Consider the following 23,391-nt stretch of genomic DNA (forward strand, 5'->3'; position numbering starts at 1 on the left):
TTGCCTCTTCACTTCCCCCAGGAATTCTTGTGTACAGAAGGCTGTGGAGAAGCCTCTATTTTTCTCCTTCTTTAATATAGCTCGAAGGGAAGTGAGAAGCCATACTAGGATTGTTGCAATATAGAAGCCCATCTGCCTATGTTATCAATTGTGATATAAGAGAAAAAGGATTAGTATTGCATGGGGGACAAGGATATGTCTTGCATGGGATGTGATTGTGTCTTTGCTTAGCTGCCCTATACACATATTGTCTCCTATCCAGACTTGACCCAGGACAGTGACACACTGATAATGTCCTGATAATGTTACCCAATATGATTGCAAATGGCCACTTCCTCAGAGAGAGTAAAACTCATGAAACTTGCCAGCCTGTGCAAAGTAAGGGCATGTTTCTTAAGATGTTTTAGGGAACAGGCATATGGAAGTTACTGTTGGAGAGTGTCTTCATAGGACATTAAGAGTTTGTTTAGGGGGCACTTCTCTGAATACAAGCAGAAGCAGACATTTTACCTTCAAAGCTTATTCAACCATTTTGATAAAGCATACGCCAGTCATCAAACTGACCGGCTGATAAAGAATTTATTGAAATAGATTTTCTTTCTTTCTTTCTTTCTTTCTTTCTTTCTTTCTTTCTTTCTTTCTTTCTTTCTTTCTTTCTTTCTTTCTTTCTTTCTTTCTTTCTTTCTTTCTTTCTTTCTTTCTTTCTTATTAGACCATTAAACATCATTTGGATAAAATCATGCTTATTAATACATATTATATTTCTGCAGAATAGGGTCATTTATTATATAAACATGAGACAAAAATGCAGCCTTTATCTTTAAAAGTACACAATCTAATTTCAATCAATAAGGTGATAATGGGTATTTAAATCTCACAAGAATAAAGATGGCCACATTTCCCCCCTAACAAGTGAACAGACTTGAATTAAGTCATTCTTGCAAAAGCTTTCTTTGTATACATATGTTTGGAATACATCTATAGTGTGTGCTAGGTGGAAGATTTGGGTGCAGGTTGATGGAGCCAACTGGGACTTCTGCCATATATTAAAGACATTACAGGTTGAAAAAGCGAAAAAATATTCTTAGCATTTTGGCAGTTTAGAAGCAATTAAGAGGGGAAAGTGATCACACTAACCTCCAAAGAAAACAGAATAAAGCACTTCATCTGTATATATTTCTTGGGTCCTGGGATGAACAAAGTTACTTAAATAATCAAATGTATTTGTCATAGATAATACTTTTATTGATGTCTATATTCACCACTAATTGGATTAATATCAAACTTTGAATGTTGTTTGATTGAAAGACATTTTTGCATGTATCCAAAATGAAGGAAATAATTAATCCCATCCAAACAATATTTTTCTGGGAGAGGGTGAAATAGTTTATAGTTTATTAATTGTTATGTCTTACACTAAAGAGTTTTCCATTTGGCTTTCTTATACATTTATGGAGGACACTGTTTTCAGAATTATCTTTGAGAAAGGGTAGCCAAAGGACTGGATATCCAGATTTCCTCAGCCTCAGCTTTAAGAACTGGAGATTTTTCTAATAAATTAAGAATAATACAATAACCTTGGATCAGATTTGCAACACTTTGTATAATGATTTTGGATTTCTGTGTATGTGCACGTGCATGTGCACCAGTGTATAATTTCAGTGTAAGGTAAACATAATGTGACATGTGTGATTCTAATATATGGCTTTAAAATGACAGGAAGGTATACCTGGGTTAACCGTTTGGGAAACTGTTCTCACATAAGATTAATTAAGCAGCAGAAGATATAGTCTAGGACAACAAGAATCTATTTGTTTAGAGATTTACAAGGAAAGATGAGGAACAACACATGGGACACATCCATAATTAAAAGACTGCTTTCTTATCTATTTCCAGAAAGAGGGGTCTTGCATCAGAGGCATGTTGAATCAGTGTGCTTGACTTCATTAGTCTAAACGGGATTTATTTAATCACCCTGCTGATCACTGCTAGTCCAAACAGACTGGCACAGTCAGCATACCTACCATGGCATCTGGGGCAAATAACAGTACCAGCAACCCTCAAATCCTATGCTGAATCCTACCCTTCCTACAGGAAATCAGTTTAAAAAGTGAACAATGATGTTGATATTTATGCGTTAGGCAAGAACTAAAGAATCATGTATGTGATATTATATATGCCTAAAGGCAGTTTTTATCCTTTGCTTTTATCTTTTCAAACAGCCCCAAAGTTTTTGAAAAAATCCATTGTCTTCCATATCTTGTAATTGTTTTTAAAAAAGCACATAGGGATTCCTCTATCCTTTTTTGTAATTCCAAATTGACTCATTTCTTGACGTTTGATGACTGCTTGATAGAATCACATTTTTTCTCTCACAAAAGTTTATTTTAATTGTTATTGGATTTGGGTAAACCACAATAGCCATTTATAGCTAAACAGAAGTCCTAATATAATCTATTAAGCAATCTCTGTTTTACAGGATGGAAGGAAAAAGACCATGACTAGTTCTAGCTGGAAATACATTGCGTAAATTATTATGCAACAGCTTGGTGCTTAACAGTGGGATTTTAATCTTAATTAGTGGCTAGGAGGCTTCTTTGGAGGAACAACTGATATCTCATTACACTAAGCCTCTGCCTTAAAAAAAAAACTGGCTATAGTATTTGGATATGTACCTTACCACATAGTTACCCCCTCCCCAGAGTAGAATTATGAGAATCATTTTGTGTCCTCTGGGTTGTGGTAATAAGGATTAGAAAGCAGTGGTGAAGAGCTGGCACCACAACAAATATATCTGTCTCTAATGTGTCCTCTTGTTATCACTGCTGAATGGTTCTGTTCAAAATATGCCTGTTTTCTTCCAGCACGAGAAGGCAACATTCCCAGAATTCAGTTCATCTCTGTGCATTCCTTGAGTTTGGCAGCATGGCGGAAAGCCCAGCAGCCTTTCTTCCAAGGTGAAGAGGGAAAGCTAGCATCTCCTCCTTAAGGACCAGCTGTTAAGACCGTTGAGTCAAAGGACAGAGAGGAGCTGATATTCTGAAGAAAGCAGACATTTTTCTTTTTTTACAATGTTTACAAATTTTCATAAAATAATAAAAGTATAGTCTGTCCCAAGGGGAGAGGGGACATGAAGTGAAATGGAGAGGGCAGGCGGGGTAGGGTGGGTGGAGCTTCCTCTGAGAAAATTAAGGAACCAGAGCCGAACAAAGGAAAGCAATAGACATCCTTTCCCTGAGTTCCTTGAATCCACCCTCATGGTAGAGGTGAAAGAAGGGGCTGAGTGAAATTATCATCATGCAGCACTGTATAATCAGTCACCTCATTCCAGAGCTGCAGATGAAAACGAAGGTACTTTAAAATAAGACTAAAAATCACAACACACACTTTTCTTTCCAGAAAAGAGCTAAACCCTGCAACTGATTTGAAAGAGGAGATGTGTGGAATGGAGACAGGCAGCTTCACAGGCTGCTGCTGGCAAGAGAAGTGTAAACAAGGGGGAAAAAACAACAACCTGCCCTTGAGCCACAGGCTCTGCTCATGTAGAATACAGGCTTGTAAACTCTCAGAGCTGAAAATTAAGGCAGAACCTGCTAGCTTCTCACTGCTAGAGTGGAAGTCTGATACCTCCTGTTTTTCATTTGATTCTTGCCTGAGAAGCAGTCTGGCCACTTGTTGTTCCTTGCTTTTTTCACAACAGAAAGGGTACAAGATCACGAGGCAAGACCACATGCTAGATCCACCCTTTGTTGTGAGTCTCCAGTGTCCTCTGTGGTAGTGTAGCAGAGGAGACACAATGCACTCTCACAAGAGCACCTGAGGCTTGATGAAGGAGATTTTGCTGCTGCGGGGTCTAGGAGCGCCAGAAAGGACGCTGCCGGGGAGAGTGGGCACTACAATTCCCAGCTTCCCCAGTGGCAGTAATAGAGCGGTGCAGGAAGGGGAAGGCATGGACGATGCTTCTCTAGAGGGAGCAAGTTAGCCTATGCTGCCTTTTCTCCCCTGTGGTGCCAAAGCGAAATCCCACCCACCCCCCTCAATATTGTTGGTTTAACTGATTGTTGCAGTTATGTTGTATGTTTATGGAGAAGTTAATAAAATGGCAAGTTTGCCTTGATTTATTGTCACAGCTGGTGGTTTCTTAGCTGGAAGCGGACGTTTTTAAGGGGAGCCATGCTTGCGCGCTGGCATCCCTAATAAATGGTAAGGGGCTGTGTGGATGCGGAGCCCACTGGGGAGCTTGCATTTCCGGGTGGCAGGCAAAACCCAGCAGAGGCATAAGACGCCTGGTGGGCTCGCATACATCTGTCACGTCCCACAAGGTGGAGGTGTTAAATGGGCTGCCTTGTGGTCAGCTGACCACAAGAGGGCAATTCCTCTTCCAGGCTACGCCCCTCTCAAATAAAGAAAATATGGCGGTGGCCATTTCATGCCAAAAGAGTTGGTTCTTGAATCCTTATTAAGTGCGACTATTTTGACCCTTGCCAAGCATTCTGAGCAGCAGAGGCCTTGCCAGGATCACTCTCTTCTGCACCACTTCAGAAATTAGAAACTGGTCATGCCATGTTGTGGTGCAGAGTGGTAAGTGGCAGAAATGCTGTCTGAAGCTGTCTGCCCATGAGGCTGGGAGTTCGATCCCAGCAGCCGGCTCAAGGTTGACTCAGCCTTCCATCCTTCCGAGGTGGGTAAAATGAGTACCCAGCTTCCTTTACATGCCATTTGCATGCCCAGTGCTGATCCCTAGCTGTTCCTGCTATGGGAGACAGACTGTTATGCACAAAGGAAGGGAGATTAGTGCAAAACTAGTACCTGCTACACCCTATAATAAAGGGTGTATTTATTCCAAACACCTGAGTGATTCCCTCATTGATTTATATTCAGAAGATCAGAGGTATGTGAAATGTAAAGGTAAAGGTATCCCCTGTGCAAGCACCGAGTCATGTCTGACCCTTGGGGTGATGCCCTCCAGCGTTTTCATGGCAGACTCAATACGGGGTGGTTTGCCAGTGCCTTCCCCAGTCATTACTGTTTCCCCCCAGTAAGCTGGGTACTCATTTTACCAACCTCGGAAGGATGGAAGGCTGAGTCAACCTTGAGCCGGCTGCCAGGATTGAACTGCCAGCCTCATGGGCAGAGCTTTCAGACAGCCTTTCAACCGCTTACCACTCTGCACTACAAGAAGCTACATGTAAAATGTAGCCATCAACAAAAAATGTTTCTTCTTAAAGAAAAAGCTTATTTTTCTCCCTCCTCTTCCTTTTGAAAGTATGGAGTTCTCGAAGGGTAAGCGTAATGTATTTCAAGCACTTGTTTCCTCAGGGTAAAGGGCTGAATACCCTGGCATGGGTTTAATACCAATTGAATAGAGTTTCCTTGCAAATGTTGCACAATTACAGAAAGTCTATTGATGGGTAGCATCATGTCAATGCATCTCATTGCTGCATTAAAACTAATGGCTGCCACTGTTATTTCATGGCATTGTAAGGGCTCTGCAACATGGTCTGTCAACCAAGCTCAACGGTGTACAATGTTCAACTGAGAAGTTGATTGTCATTACCTTTCCCGACGCATATCTTTTACAAGGCATGAGTCAGAATCTGTTTATTCTCTGTGTGTTGAGATCCACTGGGGGTGTTACTGCTCACCCTGAATACAGCGCTGAAAAGAAAGAAATGGTGCACACTAACCTATCGTCAATGTGATAGATTATGGAAGGCATTGCATTGTTCCTTGTCCATTCCTATGCGGACAGCCAAAGCTCTGCCTGCTTCTTTTAGATGCCTGTGTACTGAGGGCACTGTGCCCCCAGCAGTCCAGCTGCCATATTAAGACATGTATTAAGGTGTTTGCATGAAGGGTTACGGGGCAATAGGCCTTGGAGATTTATAATTTATGACTGCTTAAAGCTGGATATAGTTGTTTGGATTTCACCCCCCCCCCGCGCTTTCTGAAGGTGTTATATGTGTTTTGGGCATCAAACCATTCTCACATGAATCACTGTAGATATTTTCACTTTTAATATTTCTTGGTGGTGGCGAGACAGTGACATTAGATATTATTTCCCTTCTTATATTGTCAGTATAGAATTGTTGCATGATGCCTTAAAAGGCTGCTGTTTTTCTGAGTGCTGGATAGCATAGTTAAAGGTAAAGGTATCCCCTGTGCAAGCACCGGGTCATGTCTGACCCTTGGGGTGACGCCCTCTAGCGTTTTCATGGCAGACTCAATACGGGGTGGTTTGCCAGTGCCTTCCCCAGTCAATACCATTTACCCCCCAGCAAGCTGGGTACTCATTTTACTGACCTCGGAAGGATGGAAGGCTGAGTCAACCTTTAGCATAGTTATTGCTTTACAAATGGCAGGTCTAAGGGGAAAGCATGGCAGCTCCAGAGTTCCCCTTGCCCATTTTTTCTCAGACAGCATGATGGATGAGGTAGTCTGCAGGGTAGCTTTTGCTGGTAACTAGTGTGATGTTATGGGAAGGGGCAACCTGGTTTGTTAGTGTTTCTGCTTATACTTTGGGGTGGGATGGGAGCTCTAAGTTGAAAGATAGCCCTCCACACACCCGAGAGTGTCATTTCTGTTTGGATGCACAAGTTCTGTGGTTTTATTCTGAAAAAACAAGGGCTGCGTGTGAAGATGGTATGGTATAGCCTGATCTTATCAGATCTTGGAAGCAAAGCAAGTTCAGTACTTGGATGGGAGACCATCAAGGAAGATTTTGCAGAGGAAGCTCACGGCAAATGGCCTCAGCTTAGTTATTGACCTTGAAAACCCTCTGGGGTTGCCAGAACCCCACAACTGAGGAACTAAGGTTCCAATCACCATTCAGCTATGAAACTCTATGTCAGCCTAAACTATCCTCACAAGGTCTTTGGAAGAGAGAAATAGGGATGGATAGGTCTTGATCTCCTTTGGAAATGGCAGAACAAAATGTTAATAACAATGTCCGGGTGTATGTATACAATGTACGCATATGGTTTTAGTGTAGTGTAAGTGTGGATGGATTTCAGAGAAAGCAGTGGATTATGTATTTTTCTCTATGATGGTGCACTCCTGATTAACTTTTCACTTGACAAAAAAAAAACCTATATAAACTCCAAGGGATGCCATTCTCCTGAATTCTTTAAGACAAGAAGTCAAGAGTAATGAAAGAAAGAGATAAAGAAAGCAATTATTTTGACTAAGTGGCTCTCTGATGTTCCACCTGTTTGATCACTTCCTGCCACTAGATGTCCTGGACCAGATCTATCTAATTGTGTCAATATGTTTATGGGAATTTCACAAGGTCTGTTTCAGTGCAGGGGAAATTTGTAACATCTATGTATGATACACATAGATGGTTTATTTAAGTGACAAGAAGAATTGTTCCTAGACACTGTCTGTGGTGTAGAATAGAGTCTATAGAATATCTCTTCTATTTTTGCACTGTATGTACCAATTTCAAATATCTCAGTTCAGGCATGGGTAGTAGCTTTGCTTAAACTGACATCCCTTAAAATACAAGCCCCTTCACACCTTACCCTAGCCATGTAACAGCCACTTTAGAAATGGTTCCCATGAAACTAGAGTAACATTTAAAGAGAGCCAGCTTGGTGTAGTGGTTAGGTGTGTGGACTTCTAATCTGGCCAACTGGGTTCAATTCTGCACTCCCCCACATGCAATCAGCTAGGTGACCTTGGCCTCGCCATAGCACTGATAAAGGTGTTCTGACCGAGCAGTGATATCAGGGCTCTCTCAGCCTCACCTACCTCGGAGGGTGTATGTTGTGGGGAAAGGGAAGGGAAGGTGAATGTAAGCTGTTTTGAGACTCCTTAGGTTGAGATAAAGCAGCATATAAGAACCAACTCCTTTTCTTCTTCTAAATCAGGGGTAGTCAACCTGTGGTCCTCCAGATATCCATGGACTACAATTCCCATGAGCCCCTGCCAGCAAACGCTGGCAGGGGCTCATGGGAATTGTAGTCCATGGATATCTGGAGGACCACAGGTTTACTACCCCTGTTCTAAAGGACTGTCAGTGTAGACTGTCAGGAAAAAACCTGTATTAAAATCTGAGAGCTTTAATTAGAGTATTTGTTCATCCTCATCTGGTGTAGACAGTGACACCTGTCAGACACACTGGGTGGGTTTGCTGATGGAAACAATATCAGATCCTGTATAGCGAAGATGTTACAAAGCTTGTGTCTAAGTGACGATGGAAAGAAGAGTCTTTCTCTTTTCTCTAAAAGATTCACGATGTATGTGTTTAGGAAATAACCAAAAGGATATGTGTGTAAGAGGATACTGCATGGAGTGCGATGTATTGCCGCTTCTATTCGCTGTGTCTATGTTTGTGGGTGGCATGTGGGTGGCTGGGTGGGTGAAGTCCCCTGCTGGCATTCAGACATGCAAGCAATTTTAGAACAAGTGTGCTCCAAGTGTGCTCATGCTGCTTTCTCTCAATTTTATCTCTCTATCCAGACTTTTCATTGACAATATGCACAGTACAAAGACAATCCACAGAAAGTCACAGAGATTTATTTATAAAATTGCTTTGCACCCATTCCCTTCCCCCACTTTCGTTTCTCAATATGACTTAGTATGAATGAATTTGTGACATCGGTAGAACATAGCTATGCACTGAAATTTTGGAAACTATTTACTGGAGTACTTGATTTCCCCATAATTTCAGTATCACAGGGCAGACTTGTGAATACATCAGGAAATCATGTTACAAAACATCTGGAAAAGTATTGAAAAGCTCTCAAGATGTGGTGAGAGTGACCATCTTTTTTGGATTATACATTGTTGTCAGGATGGTCATGTGAGTCAACCCTCAGTAAAAAAGCATGTTGACCCTATGCTTCAGAACTTTAAGGGTCTTAATTTTTTTGAATAGCATTCATACTCAAAATAAAACATCCAATTTAGTCAGCATTCTCTTACACCAAAAGTGTGATATTTGGCCTGCTACTGTTGAAAATGAAATATTGAACTACATAATCTGATTCAGCAAGGCTTTCTTTGTATGCTTAAACTGAAAATTTTGGGGTAATGTAATATTCTTCTAACATGTAATTTCGTTATCCTTTTAAAGGATTTTAAATTTATACAATTTATCCAGTGGTCCCCAACCTTTTTATCACCGGGGACCGGTCAACGCTTGACAATTTTACTGAGGCCCCGGGGGGTGGGTAGTCTTTTGCCAAGGGACGTCGCCGCTGCCTGAGCCCCTGCTCCACTTGCCTTCCTGCCACCTGCTGGGGGGCGCTGCAAGCAGCCACTGCGCAGTGCCACGCCGAAGGGGAGCCCCAGCCATGACGGCCGCTGGAGAGCACCAAAGGTGAGCCAGCGGCAAAGTGGCGGGGCAGCCCCTGAGGCAGCAGCTGGGGAGGAAGACGAGGAGGAGCCGTGACCCGGTACCAACTGATCCACAAACCGATCCCGGTCCCCGGACTGGGGGTTGGGGACAACTGATTTATACAACGCAGTGGTTATAGCTGTGAATATCAGTCAACTCTAGGTAGGGAAACTCCTGGGAACTTGGGGTTAAAGCCAGGAGAGAGTGGAGTTCGGGGAAAGGAGAAAGCAAGCAAGCAATACATAAATTGGATAATGGCTGGGTATGTGGGACAGAACAAAGGGGTGGGAAGAGTTCCTTCTTCAGTCACGTCTCAAAAATAATTGTGTGTGTGTATGAAAATTAAATACAGGTTGTATTCTGAAAGCATAGATATTAGCTCGTATTTGACTTTGGTCTGTAGAAGAGGCAATGTCCAGTGAAAAGGCAAGGTAATAAGAACTACTTGCAGCCCTGGCCATGAATGGCAAAACTTGGCAAGGCAAGCAGGTGACAGTAAGAAGCACATAGTGCTAGGATTTGTCAGCAAGTTGTGCATGTCCGTGCAACATTAAGGCCATTAAGCAAGTCTGAATTTGGAGTGCTGTTCCAGAAAGCTAAAATATTCCTTTAGACCAGGCTTTGTGAAACCCTGGTATTCCTTGATGGCCCGGGAAGGGTTTTCAGAATGGGTGGGAGTTACTTTTTAATATATTTTAAAAATGTTAAATATGTATCAGGCGATATGAGAGCCTCTTGTGGTGCAGAGTGGTAAGGCAGCAAACATGCAGTCTGAAGCTCTGCCCATGAGGCTGGGAGTTCAATCCCAGCAGCCGGCTCAAGGTTGATTCAGCCTTCCATCCTTCCGAGGTCGGTTAAATGAGTACCCAGCTTGCTGGGGGGTAAACAGTAATGACTGGGGAAGGCACTGACAAACCACCCTGTATTGAGTCTGCCATGAAAATGCTAGAGGGCATCACCCCAAGGGTCAGGCATGACCCGGTGCTTGCACAGGGGATACCTTTACCTTTATGACCATATATGGTTATGTTGACCTGCCCCCCCCTCCCAAAATGTTTACGGATGGGCCTGGAAGTGATGGGAAGGGGAGGGGCCATGGGTAGGCATGTTTTCTGCTTGATTGTGCCACTTCTGGGGTTTCTCAAAGCATGAAGAAGGTTTCAGGAATTTCCCAAATGTAAAAACATTGAGAAAGACTGCTTTAGACAATCTTCCTTTTGGGGAAAATTAAAGTTAGGGGTCCACACACTGCTTCTGAGTACTGGGTTTATTTTTGCTGCCTCTAAAATTCATGTGTGGAAAACGGACAGTTTCCAGGGATGACTTGCTGATGTGTGAGGATGTTGGGAAGAAGAAGAATTTGCCAGGAACAGAAAACAAAAGAAGTGAAGTTTTCCAGAGTTAATGTAAGGAAGCTGCAGTGGCTACTTACTAAGGCAGTCCAGAGTGAGAGGAGGTTTATACAGTTTTGGTGGTCTTTTATGTCCCAGGATTCTTCTCTTGATAGAAAAGAAGCTGAGTCCTAGGCCATGACAGATAGATTTACCCCATATTTGAGATTGCTTCAAGTGTTTGAAAGAGGAGTTGCCACTATTGCTATTCAAAAAAATACATACTACCAAGCAACCTGTTTCATGTATGCCTTGGTTGCTGTTTGCTAGAATACTGGGAGCATTTCCATACCCTTTAAATATAGTGTAATGCTTACCTTAAGTAGTTGTTATATTTCAGCCCCTCCACATGACATCGCCAACTTCCAGCGTCTGGGCAACGTCTGGCCAGCTACATCCTCCATTTTAAAGTGCTAGTTGGTGAATCCCAAAAAGTGGATTCACCAACATTTGTAGCACTACCTAATGGAGAGCAGCTAGCAGGCTACCAGCCAAAGAGAGGTATAGAGGCTCAAATGGGCAAGGTGCCTGCCAAGTCCCGCCCCTGCTCCCACCCACCTCTTCCGGTGGACAAGCATGCAAGCCACCAGAAGAGGGGAGTGGGAGCACAAAGAATTTTTCTCCAAACGTCTCTCCTTTGAAGAAGCACACCCATCGGATCACATGGGAGAGCATGTGTGTGTATGTGCATGCGCGAGGGGAGAGGCAGTAGCAGCAGTACAGAGGTTTTTTTCCCAAATGAACTGCCTGGAACAATGAATAGTCATTCAAATGTGCAGTCAAAGGTTAAAAAAAAACAACCCAAAGTTGTAGCACAAAGCATGCCTCTCTAAGCTCCCCCTGCAATCAGTAACAAGATTTTGTTTTAAAGGAAGCAAGCCTTGTCATTCCATAAGTGGTGGCAGTAAAGAAGCACTATGATTAGATGCATAGTCATTTCAACAGAGAACTACTGTTTAAAAAAAAAAACAATTAGCGGGCATTGTGGGCCCTTCAAAGCATGGAGAGAGGGGACTGGCTGCCTGGCTTGAGTGACAGGTGGAAGTCGTGTTGCTCTCTTTCACCATTACCAGCAGCACTTGTGGAGGGGGAGAAGCGTGAAATGGCAGCAGAGAAGAGTGAGATGGCAAAAAAGGTGAGGAGGGGCCGTGAGGTGCAATTATATGTAGTGTTACGCCATTCAGCTTGAGTGACGCTATTTTTACCCATGTGCAGAAAAGCCCTGGATGTTAAGAACACTTTCTTTAGAGCAATCATTATTCAATAGACCTAAGTAGAAGTATTAAGTAGACTGTGAGAACAGGCTAGCTCACATCTAATTCCTCAACACAAACACACCACAACATGTACTCAAATGGCATGTCAAGCCTTCCCGGACGGACCTGTGATAACATCAAATTGCCAAGTCTCTTCCTGCCTGCGTCACACCAAAGCAGCACTGGGCCAAATGGTCAGGCCTACGCATCTTTTCTATTTTCTGGCTAAGACACTTCAAAGATGCCTCACTGGTTATAAATGGAAACAAACTCCTAGACAGCCAGCCTTATTCTTGCAGATCCTAATTTCCATTGGGACTCTGCTGGTGTGTAAGGCACCTTCAAAGAGAATTACAATTAACCTGAACCTCATTGTCTCCCAGTTTTAAGGGGGGATGGGATTAGACAGAGTCTTCCTTTGCTTTTTGTCACACAGTGTCTCTGTATTGACTCTCTGATTTTATGTATCTCTGGAATGTATTTAAATAGATCTTTTTCCTTTTTTCAACCATCTAGTCTTAGAGTGTTGATTGGTTCTCTGCAATTGGTAGCACCCATGAAGGTTTGAAGAGGGCTCCGCTAAACCTTTCCTTACAAAGACTATCTTAGAATTTCTCTCATGTAGCAAGTTTTCAGGCAGAAAGATGTTGTTTTCAGATTTTTCTTTTAATCAAGGTATGTTTAAATGTGTTGGTGGTACCAAATTTCTGTTTTCTCTCATTTTTTGAACTACGATAACAATTCCCTCCTCCCATACAAACAAGGCCAAAGTATTTCTCACTGCCTCTCCATACACTGGACTCTTAAACAGAATTACAGTCTTCTAAATGTATTAAGGTCAATGGGCGTAGAACGGTATAACAGAATTACACTGAGAGTAACTTAAAAAGTAGCAGGTACTTTAAAGCACAGCATTGCTTATTCTGACTGTCTAGAGTTTCCAACACCCTGGAGAAAAATTGTACTTTAACAGAAGATGAATGGGATATTATTTACCAGATTATGTTATTTATTTCCATGCCATCAAAAGTATCACCTGCCAATTTCCTCACATTAAAACTCTGTTAATGAGACAGGACATTTTTTTCTCCTCAGCTTGTTGGAAACCCTACGAAAATCTAAGTTTTTCAGTTCATTTCCAATATCCATAATGATTAGGGCCAAACTAGACATTGCAGTGTCCAATGGTCTCACCTGTAGGCACCATTGCCATTTTGGAGTTGGATTCAGAAATTTTAAAATGCTAAGAGGACAGAGAAGGGAAACCAGGCACTCCTGTCAAAACAAGTGCCCAACCCCCCTCCCCCCCCACACACATGTGGGGTGGGGTGTGTGAGGCTTCTAGCCATATCAAGATTTGGCCCTTGTGATATATTTAAACAATCAGTGTTCACTTAGTGATGGTAGTGTCCATAGGTTGGACCCATGTACACTGCAACATCTAGTTTAACTCTTAGTAAGCAGCATCCCTGTTTCATCAAATTTCTGAATCCAAACAGGTTTTCTTTCATAATCCTTTAACACTAGCAGAACTGAGGTTGAGCCTTTTCCATGGAGTGCCTGTTCTCAATATAATTTGCATTTCCATAGCAACCAGTTCCCACAAGTTAGAGAAACCTATGGCAGATGGGCTATTAGGTGCTCCCCCTCTCTACTGCAAGTGTTGCTTTGTTTACTTTGTTTTCATAAAAACGGTATGTATATCCGGTGGGACTTAGGCTTATTGTTTTAAAATAAAACCATCTAGATTTCTGGTACATCCCCCATTTTTAGAACCAAGGGAAGCTTCACCAATGAAGCATAGTGAGGGAAGGAAAACTTACAATGCTGTGACATTATATCACATGTTTTGCATTACTGTTTGTTATGAGGGAAAGAGAAAGAAGATTTGGGGCTGCTATTTCTTTTGGATGGCAGCCATAAAAGGCTTTATTGCTGAAGCTTCAGTTGGTTCTAAGGGCCATTCCGCACCAGGATCCATGTAGCAAATTGTTTGCTGAACGAAAAATCGCCATTTTAAATAGTGGAATTCGTCGTTATGCATACCTGCCTTTGTAGTGGAATTCAGTTGCGTTTCTATCGTTTCCCACAGGGTTCCCGTCTCGGCAAAAATCGCTAAAAAGGAAGCGCTGTTGCTGAGCTGTGTCCCACCCCTGGCCATCAAGCAGCCAATGGGCGGCCGTTAGCATGCTCCCAAACAGCCCCTTTCCCTTTAAGGAAGGTTTAAAAAAAAACACACACACACACCTGTTGCAACGAATATGCGTTGATTCGTTGCAACAGAGAGACCCATCCAGCTAGCAGGTGGTGTTTGAGCTGCCGTTTCATCGTTGCCACGCTCCCCCTGAGTGGAAAAAAAAAATCCCCCCCCCTCAAGGGCGCGATTTTCGGCCGAAAACAGTGTGAAAAATAAAGTGAAAATAAACCAGCAAATGGGCCTCTATGATGCTTGTGCTTGGTGACTGTAAACAGAGGGACTGCAGCCGGGGAAGCCTCACTGGGTAAACGAAGGCTTGCCAGTGCGTTGATCTCCGCTCGCTCGGAGAAAAAAAAATGGCGATCGCTTCGCCGGAAGATCAGAGGAGAGAGCCAGGGGGAGGGACTTTGCAGAAACTGCAACAATGGTAACGCACAGAACTTTCCCACTAGTGTTGCAGATTGGTTGCAGGAGTGTAGCGCTTTACGGAGGGTGAATCCACTTTTTGGGATTTCCCTGGAAGCGCTACAACGAAGCGCTTTTTGCGGATCGGTTTCAGGAGTGTTGCAGATTGTCAACGACGTTGTGCATAACGGCAAAACTGTAGCGATTTCAATTAGTAACCATTGTGCTATTTTGGACAAATGCGGAACGGCCCTAAATGTATCTCTTCTCACCCCCACCCCAATGGAGGGGGGATAAAACCTGACAGACTCAAAACCTGGGAGGCTCAAAATGGTGTTTTAGCCTCACAGCAATCCTATATGAGAAGGTAGTCTGAGAGGGAGATTTGACCAAGGTAATTCAGTAAGCTTTACAGCTCAGTGATGGTGTGAGCCCAAATGTCTCATGGCTAAACCTGAAACTGTGCCACACTGGAACAAAGCAGCTATTGCAGAAACATGGATGCAGACGAGTTCTATGAACTATTGAAACTTGCAAAGGCCTTGGCAAGGTCCATGGGGATTAGATGATTGCCAGCATCCCTTCCACCCACTTGCCCTCCCACCTAGCCAGGTACTAGAGCCTGTTGTGTGGCGAGACTGAATGATTCTCACATACCCCTCTCCTGCTGTTGGAAAGGCAGATGCTAAGACAAAGGCACAGGAGAGAGAAAGCCTTATAAGATGGGAAATGGATTGGTGGCCCCTCCACAGAGATGCAATGAAACATTTGTTTCCCTTCATCCAAATTAAGCCCTCAGTTCTCTGGGTGAATGGGGTATTAATAGTGCAGATTAGATGTAGGCCAAGAACAATTCATAGGCTCCCACAGAGAAGAAAGCCAGCAAGTAGCCAGTCCCGTCTGCCTAGTTATTGCAGCTACCTCATTTCTATACAAGGCTCCCTTTCCCCCAAACCCCACTTATTGCCAGGCCTAACTGCCATATGACCCAGAATGATGCTTTCCAGCAGGGACTTTTTGAGCGTGGGCATGTTTCAAAATGCAGATTTCAATGAGCCCCTTTTTCTTTGTTCTTCACACCCCATTGCTTTCCCATTTAACTAAAGATTCATATTCAGACTCAAATTGCCCTCCTCCTCCCAGCCCTGCCAGGAAAATCAGGGGCCATTTCGCACGGCTTCAAAATAGCACAATGGTTGCTAATTGGAAACGCTACTAATTTGCCATAACCCACGACGTCATAGACAATCTGCAACAATCCTGAAACCGACCCGCAAAAAGCGCTTCGTTGTAGCGCTTTCGGGGGAATCCAGAAAAGTGGATTCACCCTCCGGATAGCGATACACTCCTGCAACCAATCTGCAACAGTAGCGCTAAAGACCTGTGCGTTACCATTGTTGCTGGTTCTTCAAAGTCCCTCCCCCTGGCTCTCTCCTCCAAACCTCCGGCGAAGCGATCGCCATTTTTTTTTCTCCGAGCGAGCGGGGATAAACGCACCAGCGAACCTCTTTCTGTTTAGAGGCTTCCCTGGCTTCAGTCCTTCACCTTTAGTCACTAAGCACAAACCACATAAAAGCCCGTTTGCTGAAATAAAGTCCCTTTATTTTTTACACATAAATTCAGCCGAAAATCGGGACCGTGAGAGGGGGGGGGATTTTTTTTTATCACTCGAGGCAGCGTGCAAACGATCATACAATCAAACGACAGCTCACGTTAGGCAGCTGGATGGGTCTCTCCGTAGCAACGAATCTACCTAGATTCGTTGCTATGGGTCTGTTTTTTTTAAAAAAAACCTTTCTTAAAGGGAAAGGGGCTGTTTGGGAGCATGCTAACGGCTGCCCATTGGCTGCTTGACGGCCAGGGGCGGGACGAGCTTGGCAATAGCGCTTCCTTTCTAGCGATTTCTGCCGAGACCGGAAGCCTGTGGGAAACGCTAAAAAACGCAACTGATTCCACTACAAAGGCAGGTATGCATAACGACGAATTCAACTATTTTAAATGGCGATTTTTCATTTCGCAAACAATTTGCAACAAAGATCCCCGTGCGAAAAGGCCCCAGGTATTCACTCTTCTTCTCAGAGCCCTGGAGCCTCTTTCCTGTATTTACCCCTTCCCTGTATCTTTCCCTCTCCCATATGTGCACAGAGTTTTTTCTTGGCTGAATAGACTTGGAAGAAACATAACTAGACTCTAAGGGGCATGATAGTTGCTTAGCTGGCGACGTGCAAGTTTGGTGAGGAGGAGCAAGATTCTTCCTTCCCATCTCTGAAATATAAATTTACAAGTGGAGGACTCATAGATGGGGAAGCTCTCCTTTCCCCATTTCTCAGGCACAAGAACCAGGAAACAGCATATGTCCCCTCAAAGGGGAGAGTCTTTGAATTCTGGGGTGTATTATTTATAGTGGTCCATACCCTATTTGGGGAATCAGAAAGCATGGAGTTTTTGCAGTTCCTTATTCAGATCTTCCTTGAAATACAGGCCTCTGGGGGGGTAGATGTTTGTGACATCAAACCCAATGTTTGGACCAAGAACGGTCATAAGAACAGGCTTTGAAAGCCCCCCCCCCAGGCCCCCGCAGGCCACCAGCACCGCAGCTGCCTCCCTGGAGCCCACCAAGCACTCTTACTGCCTTGCAGAGGTGGCAAGAGTGCCTGCCAGGCCCGAGGGAAAGGAACCTTCCCCCCCTACCGTTGGAGCAGTTGGGCCCGGCAAGCGCTATCATCACCTCGCACAGTCATAGGGAAGGGAATCTCCCCCCTCTGCGACCAGGCAAGGAGGGAGGATGGGAGGTGAAGAGGGAGGGCCGCACCCTGATTGGCCCTATTCCATCTCAGACAGGGAGGACAGTCTCCACCCCCAGGCCTGTTTCACAAATATATCAGAAGAACAATGGATAAGGATTTTTTTTTGCTCTTCCCCTTCCAGCTTTACATCAACCTCCTCCTATCTTTTAAAAACTGTCTCCACCCACCCACAGAGGCTTACACTCTTTGGCAGAGCCGGTTAGAATTGCCTCCCCCCATTAATATATCACTTTATAGAAAGGAGTCCTTCTGAAGTGACATTACTTCTGCCTGAAGCTTCAGGACCTCCAGTCCTTCAAGGAAGAAGGCTCCCTTTTTTTCAGATCCCGATAACTGCCAGTCCTAACTGCCATGTGACCCAGAACAATGCTTTCCAGCAGGGATTTTTTTGTAGGGGGAGGCATGTTTCAGAATGGAGGATTCCATTACAGATACATCTATTACAGATTCAGCCATTGATTACAGATACATATACATCCTTTTCAAATATTCACAACAGTTAAAATACAGACTGCAATTCATGTAAACAATCCTTCCTTCCAGTAATCAGTATAAGAAATCCTTATTCCTAGAATGTTAATATATAGTTTTATAGAAAGAAGACCATCTATCTGCAGTTTCAGATCCTCTAATCCCTCAAAGGATTTTTTTTTCTTTACAAAGGGCCATTCTGCGCCTGATAAAAAAGTGAAACACTTATCCTATGCAGATGCCAGTTTTTTGGCGTTTTGCATGACGTTGCTAACATCCAGCATTCCAGCAGCAAACGGGCAGCTACATCCTCCATTTTTAAGTGATAGCTGGGAATCTCAAAAAGTGGATTCCCCCAGCCATGTTGTGTGAGTGGGAGGAGAGCAACCAGCAAGCCACACGTCATGGACATGTGCGTAGCCAAAGCGGGCAAGGTAGCACGATCTCTGTCTCCAGTGCCCACCCTCGAGCCCACCTCCCTCTCCCTTCTACCCAGAATGGGGCTTTTTGGGGGAGCAAACTGCCTGGAGCAACGAATACTCATTGCTTAACCTAGGAAGATTAAAAAAAACCCCACCAGTTGATGCACAAAGAATGCCTCCCAGATCCCCCCCCCCAAAAAAATATCATGAATTTCCCCCCCCTGAGCTTCAAGGCTGGGGCTTGGCATTAAATGAGCACTATGCATCTATGAATGAATAGATGCATATGCATCCCAATGGAGAAGTTTCACTTAAAAAAAAACATTTGCATCACCATCCCCTTAAAACAGGGAGAAACATGACTGGCTACCTGCCTGCCATGAGTGACAGGCGGGGGGAGAGTCGTGTTTATAATGCTCCCCTCTCCTCTGCCATTTCAGGCAGCTGTGCAGAGTGCCAGGAAGCAGCAAAAAGTGGCAGAGGAAAGTGGGGGCGCATGAAGGTGAGAAATGGCAGGGGGGGGCACGATATTTAATAGTGTCATGCAGTTTTTCTGGCGTGATGCTATTTTTGAAGATGTGCGAAAAAGCCCAAAGAATACCCCAACTTTTTACCTTCCCCTAGTGGATGGGCTGCTGATTACATTAGCAATGAGATCTCACAACGATGATATTCCTTTCTTAAAGAATCAGACATAGTGTCTATAATTTTAGAGGTTATAAAAACCCTACAATGTTTGTTTGTTTGTTTGTTTATTTCTTTCATTCACCTGGTATTTATTCCACACTGTTATAAAAATTCAAAATTAGATACAATCATAACAATATGTACCAAAATCACACCAGAGGTATAGTAATTCTGTATATTCCAAATAGGAGGCCAATATATGCCCATTTCCTGTAATGTCTCCTGTGTGAATTCAAACCATCGTATACAAGGCATATTCCACTGAATTTACCTCTGTTGCTTGAAAGCATCATGAATCTTCTATCTTCTCTGGCAAGGTTTAAAGGGTTTGTTTCCAAAGACTTACTCATTCATACAGTAATACTATCTGAAGTCAACTGGCTATTGAACAGTATTTTGGAAAACCCATATTCAGCCTATGTTGAGGCAGCTGCATTGGTTGCCAGTTGCATCTTGGATCATCTGCAGTCTGGGCCCCACATATCTGAGGGACTGTTTATTGCCTTATGGCCTCCTCAAGGCTTTACGCTTTGCACAGCAAATCTGTTGGTGGTTCCTGTCCCATGAGAAGCACACCTGGCCTTGTCCAGGGCCAGGGCCTTTTTAGTCTTGGCGCCAACCTGATGGAATGAGCTCCCGGAAGATCTGTGGGCCCTGCTGGAGCTTTCACAATTCTGCAAGGCCTGCAAGATGCCGTTCTCCCACCAGGCACTAGGTTGAGGCCAGGTTAGCTAAGATCACAGGCAGTTATCCTGTTGAGTGGGAGAGGATAAGTGAGGCTTTAGGGTTCTTTAGGTCTGGGGGGGGGCTAGGGTTTTAAGCTGGGGATTATTTTACTCTTTTATTGTGGGGTTTCATCTTTTTGTAACCCGCTGTGAGCCAACCTGCTGGGAGCATTGGGTAAGAAATCTAATACATACATACATACATACATACATACATAGCCTAAATGTCTGAAACACTTAAGTGCAGGCTTTATAAAAAGTTACAAGTCCACCAAAGACAAAGTGTGTGTGTGTGTGTGGGGGGGGAATTAAAATAGGCACAACGGTTAGGCACATGGTGTAAAGGCCTTCTGTGTGTAAGGCCTTCTGTGCCTCCACAACTGCATAATTACAAGAATATATGGAATACCTAACCATTCCTAGGTTTAGCAATAACATTTTGATTAATTTTGTCTAAGACATAAAATAGAGAAAGGAAAGTATCCACATTTCATTGTAAGTGTGTGTATGTGTGTGTGTGTGTGTGTTAAATGCAGTCTCGCTCTTCTCTGCTGCCCTTTCATGCTTCTCCCCCTCCACAAGTGCTGCATCCACAAGTGCTGCTGGAAATGGCGAAAGAGAGCAATGCGATTTATACATTACTCTCTTCCACCTGTCAATCAAGCCAGGCAGCCAATCCCCTTTCTGCATGCTTTAATGCCTAATATATTTTTTTAATCAGTACTTCTCCGTTGAAACACCTATGCATCTAATCATAGATGCATAGTGCTTCTTTATTGCCACCCCTTATGGAATCACGAGTCTTGCTTCTTTTAAAAATAAATCTCATTCCTGATTGCAGAGTGAGGGGGGGGGGAGCTTGGAGAGGCATGCTTTGCGCTACAAATTTGGGGGAAACTTTTTTTTTTTGCCTTTACATGCATGAATTGATTGATTGCTCCAGGCAATTCACTTTAAAAGAAAAAACAAAAATCCCATCCCTGGGAGAAGGAAAAAAGCAGGTGCGAGGGTGGGACATTGGTGGTGGACACCTGCCGGTGTCCCCTGGGTCCTACTGCCCATTGCATTCCTGGCTGCAATGGGCTTTCTTGCTAGAATATAATAATGGGGATTTTTAAGGTTCTTCAACAAATTTAAATTTCTTCATCTTCAAACTTAAAGTTTCATAATGCCCCAGTAGTCATTACTTTTGTCTTCTTGATATGGAGCTGTAAACCTGCTTTGGAATTTTCTTCTTCAACCTTCACCAGAAATAATTTCAAGTGCTCAATAATATGTTGTCAAATATATACTTTTAATTATTAATATTCCTTCCACCAATTTGCACTCCACCTGCTTATAGGTTGAAGAGACAGACAAAATACATCCTTGTCTGACAGCTTTGCCAATTGGAAATATTCTGTTTCTCTATATTCCATCCTAACAGTTATCTCTTGTTCAGATAATTGTGAATCAAAACCATCACATACTTTGGCACATCCATTTGTTTTAGAGCCAACTATTTTTTTTTCATGATCGACTCAGTCAAAAGCTTTGCTGTAATTTATGAAACATAAGATATGTCAGAGTGGGGGGATGGTATATAAATTAAATGAATAAATAAGATGATTTTCTTCTGAAATTTTCTCAGATGCACCAGTAACATTTTCTTATCTGGATACTAATTTCTGGGATCAGGCACAATGTAATAGTATAGAGAATCCTTGACACAAAATATGTATCTATTCACTTCATTTTCCTCCACCTTCCCAATGAGGACTCAAATGGACTTAGATCACAGCCCTGTTCTCCATTTTATCCTCACAATAACCTTGTGAGATAGGTTAGGTGGAGAGTATGTGACTAGTCTGAAGCCATCTGGAAGCTTCCATGGTGAACTAGGATTTAAAGCTGGGTCTCACATTGGCTCTTGAAGATGTACAGATTTATATAATTCACAATTACATTATTTTAAAAGCTCCAAGTTCACACAACAATGATAGCTGCTGGTTCTATAACCTAATCAGATCAGATGTCTAGTATTTACAGTGGCTATACAGCACAGCAGAATATCCTGTAGAAACTTCAACAATAAAAGGGGGTGCTTATACAAAAATCATATTGATGCTTATCTTTTGTTCATTAAAATGCATTAGTATTGGAAAATGATATCATTTGTTCTGGGAACATTTGATGAGACAGAAGGTTCTTAATGCTTTCCACCAAAGGAAAACAGGCACCATTCAGGAAAAGGCTGTGAAGAACTGGAAGAGGAACATACCAAATGATTGACTGAAAAAAACAACAACAAGTTGTCACTTTCTGTTACAGGACCTGTTTCTCCCTTGCATGCTTACTGCAAATGTCCTTTCAAGTGGGAATACTTCTCTGGCTATATCTAATCCTGACCATTTCTATTTGGAGAGATACACCTTATGTTTCCACTCAAAACAGTTATTATTTCATACTTCATCCTGAAAACATTGGACTAGAGTGTGGGGCATTCAAATTCAAATCTCCACTCAGATGTGAAGCAGATTGGGTTCACATGACAACCCTATAAGGAGCTCTAGGAAGAGGGACAGGGACTTGCCTATTAGGGGGTTGTTATGTGCATGAAATGGGCAGCTCTCACAGTACAATGCTCTGAGCTTGTTTTTGGATAGGTGAAAAGTGCATCTTACCTCTACAGTAACCAGTTCTTCTGATGCTTCAACCTCTTCGTTATACTCAATATGAATCAAAGTTATTTTTAAAAACTTGATTCCAGTTTTGGATGCCATTGCGTTGAAGATAGAGTTAGGGATGCCAGTCCCCAGGTGAAACCTGCAGATACATGGTTTTACAGATCATCACCAGGTGACAGAGATCAGTTACCCTGAAGAAAATGGCTGCTTTGGAGGGTGGGCCCTGTATTATTATACTCCACTGAGGTCCCTCCCTGCTCCACACCCCACCCACTTTTGGCCCCCAGATCCCACATACACAAAGTCTCCAGGTATTTCCCAACCCTAGGTAGAGTTGAAGTAAAGTTTTGGCTATGTAAAGGAAAGGACATGGGGAGGGAGGGGATTGTGCAGCAAGGGAGATGGGGGGGGGAGCAGTATCTATGTGAAGAATGAGATGGCACTGAGCGGCAACCCTTGTCACCCCCTGAAAACCTCCTGTTGAGTTCCTAATAAGCAGATCCATTGTAAACAAGAAATACATGAAAGAAAATGGCAAACAGAATCAAGGATTTCCATTGCTAGAACTAAAGAACAAAATTATAAGGAGATTTTTATGTTACCCCTTAATGTTACCCCTTAATGTTACCCCTTTTATGTTACCCCTTAATTTGATTCTTGGCATGCTATTTAACGTGCTAGGTTCTCAAGCTACCCAGGCTAAAGAGTGATCTAACCCATTCCTAAATACACAGATCAGTCCATCAAGATCAAAATGATAAAATAGCTGCAAGCGATATAATGAGGGAGAGAGTTGTGGGAAACCACTATACAATTAAAACACAGGTTGAAAACAGTTCAACAGAAAGATTACTGGGCAAAAGCATAGAACAGGTCAAGCTTTACATGGCAAGAACGTAAAAACAGGTCAAGGAAGTAGTACATAGCAAGATCTTGAAAAGGCCCTTGACACCCTGCAACCCCCCCCCACACACACACACACACAGACACAATCCTTTGAATGATATTTCACAGACCATAT

General features: G+C 43.1%; 1 protein-coding gene across 3 annotated transcripts in view; it reads left to right on the forward strand.

Annotated features, from left to right (window-relative positions):
- Positions 1 to 23,391, forward strand: part of CAMK2A (calcium/calmodulin dependent protein kinase II alpha) — a 258,280-nt gene that overhangs the window by 2,342 nt on the left and 232,547 nt on the right. The window lies entirely within an intron of this gene.

The sequence above is a fragment of the Paroedura picta genome, chromosome 3 (assembly GCF_049243985.1).
Source record: "Paroedura picta isolate Pp20150507F chromosome 3, Ppicta_v3.0, whole genome shotgun sequence".
NCBI classification, from domain to species: Eukaryota; Metazoa; Chordata; class Lepidosauria; order Squamata; family Gekkonidae; genus Paroedura; species Paroedura picta.